Genomic DNA, 11,654 nt, shown 5'->3' with positions numbered 1-11,654 from the left:
TTTATCTTCTAAAGAGCAATTAACCAATTATTAATGTTACCAAAATGTTCCTTCTTTTACAAATTAGTAAAGTTCAACTTTACTAAGTAAGAATTAGGCTCATATGAGTTTACTAATTACTTTATTTGTCCCAACTAACAAGTAATAGAGCACATAGGAACTCAGTTTGTCCTAACTGACAATAAATAGAGCACACATGAGTTCAATTTGTCTCAACTTATGACAATTTGAGCATAGAGAATATGGGATATTACATCTTGCATCAAGTATATAAGTATTTTGCAATTTATCTAAGCAGTATCACATGATAAATAATCACTCATGGATCACTAAGGTCTTTTTTTTTATAATGTGATAGGGATACATAAAATATTGGTTTTTGTTTGAATTCAAATAGGCTAAAAATAAGAGAGCAAAATATTTTTAGGTATATCCTTTTATTTTTCTGAAATTGTCCATTTTATTTTCTTTCCACTTTACAACACTTTCTTTTGATGATTTTCTTTTGTATGCTTTGGCATTTGATTCTCTCTTTTTATTTTGTTTTGGTTTGGTAAAGCATATTATTTCTATTTTCTTTTATTTTCACCATTACTACTTGATTTTCTTTTTCACAACACTTTATTTTAGTGAAAGACGAGATATTTATGGCTTGCAGGCGATTACCACTTGACCCTAACACTCAGGACTATGACTAGACTTTTCACCCAAGAAGTCTTTCTCTTTCGTTATTGTTTGATATGGTCAAAGTATGAATTAATCATTTTGAGTTTGATTATGAAAAGAAATTGATATTGGATAAAGCATTTGATTTTGCATTGCAGGATGAATCAGGAAAATGGTTTTGAAATGATAGTTAAATGGTTTGAAGTTAATGAAATTGGATGGAAATGGTCTATGGTATGGTTTGAAGAGAAATTAGCTCGAAGTTGGATTGAGCGCATATTTTTTTTGTTCTTTTTGAAATTGGTTGACTTTAATCTTGAGTTAGAAGTTAACTAAGATTTCAAAGAAATAAAAAGCTATAAAAATAGGAAAACAATACAACCCGGGGGAATGTGATACATTTTTCCGAATGGGAATTGAAATAAGGATAATCAATAAGTATAAAATCAATGTAAAGCCAAACCAAAATGCAAACAACAAGAATACATACATAATATTTACATCACACAATCAATGTAATCGAATCAAAAGAAGTAAAGCAAAAAAATAAAACACGTACATATTAAAATCATGACACAAAGACACGAATCAAAGTCGTGTACGCAAGGACGTGATAGGATACCACAAGGAATTTAATTTAATTTAAACACAACAACATTGGATCATTGTTCTTATCATAAAATAAAATAGCAAATTGCTAACGCGTAAGCAGTCATCACAAAGTCTAACAGATAGACAACAAGATAATAAGATCAAAAGCGTAAGTTGCAAATCGAAATGCGAATTGGTAGGAACATAAAAACGGATTTTCGCCATGTTAAACCATCAGACGCACATACAATATCGAAACACAATGATAATCAACTAAAAGTCACATGAACGAACAAAACATCTGCAAGTTGCTATTGCATAAAAGGCGGTAATCACAATTAACTCAAAACCCTAAAAATCCAATAAACAACACAATGCATCATAACAATGGAGAAACGTTACGTGACAAGAATAAAAAAAGAGAGAACTAATGTACCGATCTAAATTAGCCCAACAACAAGAAGTTGAAAGGTTGCATGCTAACCACAAAACAAAAGCAAAATGCTAATGTTTCTCACAATCGAAACAAAAAGTGATGAAAACAACAAATACAAAATAAACCTGACCTTATAATACAAAATTTTCACAACATTCCTCCATAGATACGAAGTCGATACATCCCCCACACACATGATATAATTCATGCGCTTAAAACACATTCAAAAGTGAAACTAAGTTCAACTCCCAAAATTGTAACACAATTAGAAATAAATAGAAAAATTGTAACATCATATAATGTGAGTTCAACTTTTAGACTCAGTTTCGACATCTTGACGCACCAACAACAACATACACAAATCCATATACTTTCACATTATTATAGAACCTAAACAAAATCAAGAAACATAATAACCAAAAAACCGTCTCACGTATGCACACGCAAACAAAACTTGGATCTAAACAAACTATATGCAACAAGCAAAAAGGACAAGAAAAACAAAACAAAATAAGAGTTACCCACTTGAGATGATGATGTTAAGTGAATTGCTACAATGATATTGTTGTCGTAACCGTTATTGTTGCAATGAAGAGTTCTCGCTGGAAAAATAACTGAAACTAAGTTGGATTTGTTGCATTGCTACTAGGAGAGGTTTTGAGTTACAAAGATGTTGTCAACATGCGGAGATGCTGCTGAATTGTGATAGTGTTAAGTTGTGAGCTGAAGATGTTGAGTTGTTTTGCCGGCAAAAGAAGTTAACTACGGAGATGTTGTTGTTTGAGTTTCAACGGAAGAACTCAGAGTTCATTGGAAAGAAAGAACAGTTGTACGAGTTATGGGTGTTGAATTATACCGTCATAAGTGTTATGACGGTGGTACACGGCAAATCGTGGTGGTCGAAAATATGGTTTTGTAAGGGAAAGAAAATGATTGTCACCGAAAAATGGAAACAAGATAGTAATCTAACTTTTTGTTCTGAGTTTCTTTCTTTTGGTTTAAGACTCCTTCCTCCCTTATTTAGTGAAAGAAAACCAAAAAGCAGTGTCGCATGTGTTGTTTTGTAAGGTTATGAGGTGAAATGGTATGGTTGGAAGGATGATTTGAAGGGCAATAACGGAAAGGAAATGAGAGAACAAAGGAGAGGTGGTCGACAGTGAAAACGAGTATGTGGTGGAGTTTATGGTGAGTTGTGGCGGAGGGAGTGTATCAAAAGGAGGAGTTAGGGTATCAGAAAGGTGGTGGTTATTTAGAAGATGTGGATTAATGAAGGTTAAGGAGAGCAGAGAGGAAATGTTAAACGGGTTTCTTCCAAAAAATCAATATATGCTCAACCTTCTCAATTTTTTTCCTTTTTTTTCCACCCCCAAATATGAGAGAGGGAGGTCACGTGTTGAAGAGGGAGTCTCTATTTTCCAACATCTTTCTCCTAATTCCTCCTTAGCTTGCATCTGCGTTGTCGCTACCACGATAAAGAGCTGACATATTGTAAAAGGAATGCCTCTTTAAAAGAAAAAAAAACACAAAATCGCCACCGAATTTTATTTATTCCTAAGAGGAAAGGGGAAATAGTCGATAAAACCCTTAAGGAACGAATACACACAAGGGAGTGTACTATACGGATATGGATTGGTCTCGCAACCAAACAATGGGTTTGGAATTTGTTTACGCAAGGGGAAGATATTAACACCCCTCATGTTTATGGTACTCCATGGGAACCATTTAAGTTGTCAGCATGCGTAGGTATTTATCAATAACTTTATCTTTATTTTAAAAAATGTTAAAGAATGAGATTTTTGGGTCTTTAATTATTATGCTCGCCAAGGATTGAGGCCCTTGTGCCTACGTATCATTCATCAGGTGATGAAGAATCAGAGCTCCGTAGTTTTGAGTAGAAAATGTTTATGGGTTGGTTGATTTTACCTTGAAAAAGGGTTTTTGGTGTAATGCCCTAAGAGGCACAAAAATGAGTTTTGATGAGTTACATTGTTTTTTAGGGTTTTTGAAATGAATGTTTATGATTATATTGCACTAAAGTCTATGAACGGAGGTGAATATTCTAGACAAACAAGTCAAGCGTCTTATGTCCAAAATAATCAGAGTAAGGTTAAGAGAGCTCCATCCTTACTCATTCCCCACCACTTAAGGCTCGTGGCGCATAATACTAATTGTATTTTTATTGTTTTTTGAGTTTGATTATGAAAATCCCACTTGATATTGGATCAAGGGTTTATTGATTTTGATTTTGAAATGGTGAAGTACATGAATATTTACAAAGTAACCAAACAAGAAATAAAGGGTCTCATTATAAGGTAGCCCAAGAGAAAGCCTTGTGTGTGCAAAATGACCTAAGCTAACAAGTGGATAATGGTATTACAATCATGTCTCCCTAGGGTAGTGCCATGATGCCATTCTTACAATAGGATTGTAAGTTATAGATGAAATCTAATGGTTAGGGCAAAGTGTCAAAAGATTAGGACAAGGTCTCTAAGCAAGGGTCCCAAATGAAATCTTCTAAGTCCAATGATTTATTACAGATGAAATGCATCTTTTTGGTCTTATAACTTTATCATGTTTTTGTTATTTTTAATTGTACGATAACAATAAGTAAAATGACAATGGCCATATATATACAATGATGATGATGATGAGTGCTTGAAAATAAACCAAAATGCAATAAAGTTGACAATAAGTAATTCACAAGATGATAAACAAGATCAATAATAACAAAGGTTAACAATGAATAGTTAGTGGTTAATCATATGACAAAGTACCCAATTGGGGATTATCTATCCATAGGTCAAAAGACTCAAAACATGGCGCATCAAGGGATAACTTATCATTGATGCAAAGTATTGAGGATGATATTTGATCATCTAACAATAGATTTGAACCAAAGAAATTTATATAACCCCAAGCCCATCTATCAATGATTTTATAAATGGAAGATTATATCACCCAAAATGATTACAAGTTAACAGTTGAATGATTAAATTATGTATAAGTTAAACATTGAAGCACAAGTTTTATAGGGTTAGTGGTTAAAGGAAGCAAACACAATCAAATGAACTAACAAGATGGATTCACAAATATAGTTTCAGCTATGCATCAAATGGTTTAAGTATGGTTAAATAGAGACAACCTATCAATACCTCAAAGTATCATGAATGACTCATTGATCGCTCATTGATAGATTTGAAGCATTGAAGGTTTTATCAACCCTAACAACCAAAGCCATGACCAAACAGACTTCATCAACCATCCACATCAAGGACATGAAAAGGTCAAAAAAAGTGTCAAAATAAAATAAATAAAGTGTGGAATAAAAATAAATGGTCAAAAAATAATCAAGGTGTATTTACAAAGTTTTTGGTTTAAGAATAAAATGAGTGGTGAAACAAATAAAAAGAAAATGAAAGAAAATAGGAAAAAATATGAAAATAAAATGAAAGTATGAAAAGAGAAAGAAATAAAATAATATGGGGGCGCTGGAGGTTGAACCCCTGACCTTTAGGTCATGGGGTCAACCCCCATCCACTGAGCCAACCGCCCTTTGGTGATAGCTAACAAATTTAAAAAATAAAATATTAAATGAACCGTTTAAAAAGAACATGCGCGCGAAACAACCAATCACAACATGGCAACACCCATATTTGAATTCAAACTCGCTCGAAGCAACAAACAAACTACGTTGTCTTCAACCTTGGAATCTCAAATTTCAAACTCAACAACTCGTGTTTTCTGAAGGAATCAACCATGGACTCTCCTTCCAAACACATCATCATTGAAATATCCACACTCATGAGCCATTGATTGGCTCTGAGTATGGAGTATTTCTCAAGCACTCAGAAAGAAACTTTAACCTAAAACTAAAATTAAATGCTGAAAATGGAGGAATCAAAGCTTCGACCATAAGGTTTATCATCAGAGAGGAAAAACGAGTAAGATGGTAAGTTGTTTGAGTGAAAATAGAGTGTGTAATTACCTTATTGGAATCAGTTTCTGATGAAGGTTTCAACGAATTTGAATAGCTCAAGGAAGGTGGTTGTAAGTGGTTTTGGTGTTTCATAAAGCTTGAAGGATGTTGGGTGAAGGTTTCTGGGTAGTTAAGTGAGGTTGAAATGACTTGAAACTCAGAACTCGAAACTCTATTTTAAGGGAGGAAAATTGGATTTGCAACATGGATTTCTTGGCTTGAAAAACTTGGATTTCTGATGGAACACCTTCCCCTATTTATAGGGAAGGTGTTGGAATGGTTTGGAGGGAGAAATGAGCTTGTTCCTTCAAAAAAGAGTGAGGCTCGAAATATGTCCAAAATGTGAAACTTAATGGACAAGGATGGCTTGTGTTTGGCCTACAATTCCTTTCCACTCATCTTATTATACACCTTGCATCAATTAGGTGAGACACAAGTGGTCCCAAAGCAAGCTGATGTGGTTTTTTCTTTTTGCCATTTTTGAAATTTTTTCTTTTTTACCTTAGCTCGGGTTATCCATATGTGACCTCTTTTCCACATCAATTGGCTTGAATTTTGTGTCTTGTGATGTTTGTAATAAGTTTGGACCAAATGGGATCATAACAAAAGAGTTTGAAGACTTAATGCATGCAAAATTTTCCTAAGTATGGCCTGATGTGTGCACCATAATAAGTCACCAACTTTGATCTTGGGCCAAATAAAATTGGCTCGTGCATTTTGCATGAAACTTGTGCCAATTGTTCTTTGCCATGCCCTTAACAATTTGAAAAAAGAACCAGGCCAAAAGGAGTTGGGTGTGTAAATGGCATTGAGGTAAAGTGGAGGTCATGGACATGTTTCTAGGTCTAGCTAGGCATTTTGACCAGCTTGGCCATTGCAAAAATTTGAGGTCCTTTCTCAATGAATCGGGTCTTGTACCTTGAAACAAAGTTAAAAAGGAATTCAATTAGGACATTTGGATTAAAAAAGATCTTCAAAAGGTTGAAAGGTGAAAATGTTATGGGGTTTGGACCAAATGGTCAGCCAAACTTGCCAAAACATGACCAACCAACATGCCCTAAAAATGCCATTTTGAGTTTACTTGGTTTCCAAGGCACAATGATGGATGTTTGAAGCTCCAATGATCATATCTTTAGGGAAAACAAGCCTTGGGGTCTTGTGGGATGATTATAGGTCAAGTTCATGGAGAAAACCAATGCATTGAGGTTGATGATTCAAGGCCAAAACAAGAACATGTACCATGGATGAAATGAATGTTTATTTGGTGGATGATGGTTGAAAATGACTTGAATTGAATGTAAATGGAATGATTAATGATGATGTGGTCAAATGAGGCAAAGATTAGAAACAGATGGGGATCAAATTAGGGTTTCTTGGACCTCAAGTTTCATCAAAGGCCATAGTCAAACAAACTAGGGTTTTGGGGTGCAAGAGGTGTCTTGAAGTGACTCACAAGGTTGGGGCATGAACAAAGTTTGCAGATTAGGGGTCCTCAAAGGCAAGGCCAATGTACAAAGTGAATCATGAATTGTATAAACCATAGAGGATCAAGGAACTAGGGTTGAGGTCCTTGGGTGACCAGATGAATAAGCAAAGTCTTCAAATGAGGGCTCACCATCCAATTAGGGTTTTGGAGGTGAGTGAGATGACTTAAGTGATCCTCCAAGGTCTAAGGATGCTTGAGTATGAAGATTAAGGTTAAGGTGGCTTGGGCACACCTCAACATGACCAAAGGGCCTTGATAATTCTCAAATGAACACCATGCCTTGAGTTTGAGCTTGTTTACTATGAGTGTAGATACATATGAAATAATGTATGATGGATGTAATGCTAATGTATTAGGGTTAGGGATGGTGATATTATGGTAGGGTGAATTTGAGGGTATGACACACGTGTACCTATTTTCTTGGACTCATCTCCTTTTGTTTTTTCTGTTGCCAATTTGAAAGAGAATCCATATGTGTCACTCGCTCAATGGAGGCCATGTGGTCCAAAAATGAGAAGGGTGGTCCTCCATGAGTTGGCGCATGAGATTTTGTTTATGGATATCTCTCTCTCTCAATTTCCACAACAATTATATATATATATATATATATATATATATATATATATATATATATATTTGAGTGAAAAATAAGTTTGAAACGAAAAATTCCAATAAACATCAAGCTTTTTAAATAATCATAATAAAATCGAAATGAAAACATGACTAATCCTATTTAATTATTTTGAACACATTGACAAAACAAAAAAAATAAAATGACTCAAAATGAATAAAAATTGAGCGCAAGAACGTTCGAAAAATCAAAATGAATGCACAAAAATGATCAACGCAAAATAAACTTCTTGGAAACATAGATGTTTTGATCAAAATTTGAAATAAAAAAAATGACCGGTTAAAATGCTCAGACTGATCAAAATGCCACCGAAAAAGGATTCGAAATAGTAAAACGAGCACTTCGGGTTAAACTATGCGAGCCGTAGATTAATAAAATTAATGTCTGCAAGCTCGATTATGAAATTTTCCGTTAGTTAATTTCACGTACATTTGGAAATTGATTTAACCGATCTGTCTGTAGATCTAAAAATTTATTTTGGTTGACATTTCAGGCATTATGCGAGATGAAATGCATGCTATGCTATGCAGATGATGAAAATGTCATGATGTATATATCAATTTATTAAATAAGGGGAAAAATTGAGGTATGCCAATCATAGTTCGAATGCATGTATACTCTCGTTCATTTATGTAAAACATGATATATGCATTCACCTCACTTGGTTTAGGTTTATGGTTCTTAACTTATATTGATATGTTTTCACTAAACGAATAGTAAAGTCAAACTTTTGAATTAAGAAACTAATTCATGATCATGCTATTAATTTAAAGATAATCACAATATTAATCATGAATGAAACTTTTGAAAGAATAATTTTTTTTTTATCATGCCTTCTTTCTTGATTTTATCTTTATCCTAAACTTTGATTTATCTGCACTTTTGGTAAGTGGCACCAGAGCCTTATCTTCCTCGTTTCATTTCCTTGAACTCTTTTTATGTTTCTTTCTTGATTGTGTAGATTCAATGAAAATCAAGGATGCCATGCGCCGATTGAGGAAAGAGATTTTGGTGGTAGTTACTTTGGTTTGGATTCCGAGCACCCCTTGTGTTAGGGGAGCCTACATTACCATTACTTGCTGCAAACACAAAAATAAGTTTTATAATTATCGTATCCATAGAGACTGGTAGTGTTCAAATACCACTAAAACTTGCTAGGGGTAAGTATGCGAGCCGTAGATTAATAAAATTAATGTCTGCAAGCTCGATTATGAAATTTTCCGTTAGTTAATTTCACGTACATTTGGAAATTGATTTAACCGATCTGTCTGTAGATCTAAAAATTTATTTTGGTTGACATTTCAGGCATTATGCGAGATGAAATGCATGCTATGCTATGCAGATGATGAAAATGTCATGATGTATATATCAATTTATTAAATAAGGGGAAAAATTGAGGTATGCCAATCATAGTTCGAATGCATGTATACTCTCGTTCATTTATGTAAAACATGATATATGCATTCACCTCACTTGGTTTAGGTTTATGGTTCTTAACTTATATTGATATGTTTTCACTAAACGAATAGTAAAGTCAAACTTTTGAATTAAGAAACTAATTCATGATCATGCTATTAATTTAAAGATAATCACAATATTAATCATGAATGAAACTTTTGAAAGAATAATTTTTTTTTTTATCATGCCTTCTTTCTTGATTTTATCTTTATCCTAAACTTTGATTTATCTGCACTTTTGGTAAGTGGCACCAGAGCCTTATCTTCCTCGTTTCATTTCCTTGAACTCTTTTTATGTTTCTTTCTTGATTGTGTAGATTCAATGAAAATCAAGGATGCCATGCGCCGATTGAGGAAAGAGATTTTGGTGGTAGTTACTTTGGTTTGGATTCCGAGCACCCCTTGTGTTAGGGGAGCCTACATTACCATTACTTGCTGCAAACACAAAAATAAGTTTTATAATTATCGTATCCATAGAGACTGGTAGTGTTCAAATACCACTAAAACTTGCTAGGGGTAAGTATGCGAGCCGTAGATTAATAAAATTAATGTCTGCAAGCTCGATTATGAAATTTTCCGTTAGTTAATTTCACGTACATTTGGAAATTGATTTAACCGATCTGTCTGTAGATCTAAAAATTTATTTTGGTTGACATTTCAGGCATTATGCGAGATGAAATGCATGCTATGCTATGCAGATGATGAAAATGTCATGATGTATATATCAATTTATTAAATAAGGGGAAAAATTGAGGTATGCCAATCATAGTTCGAATGCATGTATACTCTCGTTCATTTATGTAAAACATGATATATGCATTCACCTCACTTGGTTTAGGTTTATGGTTCTTAACTTATATTGATATGTTTTCACTAAACGAATAGTAAAGTCAAACTTTTGAATTAAGAAACTAATTCATGATCATGCTATTAATTTAAAGATAATCACAATATTAATCATGAATGAAACTTTTGAAAGAATAATTTTTTTTTTTATCATGCCTTCTTTCTTGATTTTATCTTTATCCTAAACTTTGATTTATCTGCACTTTTGGTAAGTGGCACCAGAGCCTTATCTTCCTCGTTTCATTTCCTTGAACTCTTTTTATGTTTCTTTCTTGATTGTGTAGATTCAATGAAAATCAAGGATGCCATGCGCCGATTGAGGAAAGAGATTTTGGTGGTAGTTACTTTGGTTTGGATTCCGAGCACCCCTTGTGTTAGGGGAGCCTACATTACCATTACTTGCTGCAAACACAAAAATAAGTTTTATAATTATCGTATCCATAGAGACTGGTAGTGTTCAAATACCACTAAAACTTGCTAGGGGTAAGTTTCATCATTACTTATTTATCACGCATAATCATATATTATTAATATGCTCCTCTACTTAACTATTAATATTACCACATATTACTCTCATTAATACGCTCCTCTACTCAGCTAAAACAAAAACAAAATCAAATCTGAAAGGAAAAGAACCATGTAAAAATGTCAAAATAGTGTAACAGAAGAACAACATTGAAATGAAAGATTTATAAAAATGTGTTATTCCTAAATAAAAATGCAAATAAAAAAAATACTTGAGTTAAGAATAAGATCTTTAGAGCCATTTTACTTGTTTTAATGAACAAAAAGGAATAAGAGTTGAAGATAGAAAGAAATCGATTTGTTGTTTGCAGCGATGAGAACGAAAAGATTTGTCAAAAATCTGAAATCCATTGGAGTTATAGGAGAGAAAATTTACCGAGAATGAGTTTACAATTTACAATGATGAGAGAGATAGTTTTCAAAAAAATTGGAACAGAGAGTAACTTATTTTACAACATTAAAGAAGGATGGATTTAACGGTGAAAATTTGAAAAGAAGAACGGAGATATAGAAAAATAGGATTTTTTTTTAAAATAACCATGTTTTTCAAAAAAAATACGAAAATAACCAACTTTTCAATTTTTTTTCCAAAATAACCATGTTTGGGGGAGGATGCGCCGGGGGAGTTGGCGCACCCCCTAAAAAATAAGAGGAGGCGCCAGATGCATTGGCGCCTACATGGCCCTCCAAGAGGAGGCATCAATACAGCTGGCGCCTACATGGCCCTCCTAAAGGAGGCGCCAAGGGCAATGGCGTCTGTGTGGCATGTGTGTTTCTTTTGAAAATAAAATTTACTTAGAAAAATAGGATTTTTTTTAAAATAACCATGTTTTTCAAAAAAAATACGAAAATAACCAACTTTTCAATTTTTTTTCCAAAATAACCATGTTTGGGGGAGGATGCGCCGGGGGAGTTGAAAATAAAATTTACTTTTGTAGACAACAAGAATCAAACACACAACCTTTGGATCAATAGTGAAAGACGTTACCATTGCACCACAGACCCTTCATATTAATTTGTTTCATCATCTATTTAATGAG

The sequence above is a fragment of the Lathyrus oleraceus genome, chromosome 7 (genome assembly GCF_024323335.1).
Source record: "Lathyrus oleraceus cultivar Zhongwan6 chromosome 7, CAAS_Psat_ZW6_1.0, whole genome shotgun sequence".
Classification (NCBI taxonomy): domain Eukaryota; kingdom Viridiplantae; phylum Streptophyta; class Magnoliopsida; order Fabales; family Fabaceae; genus Lathyrus; species Lathyrus oleraceus.
This window is presented reverse-complemented; position numbering follows the sequence as displayed.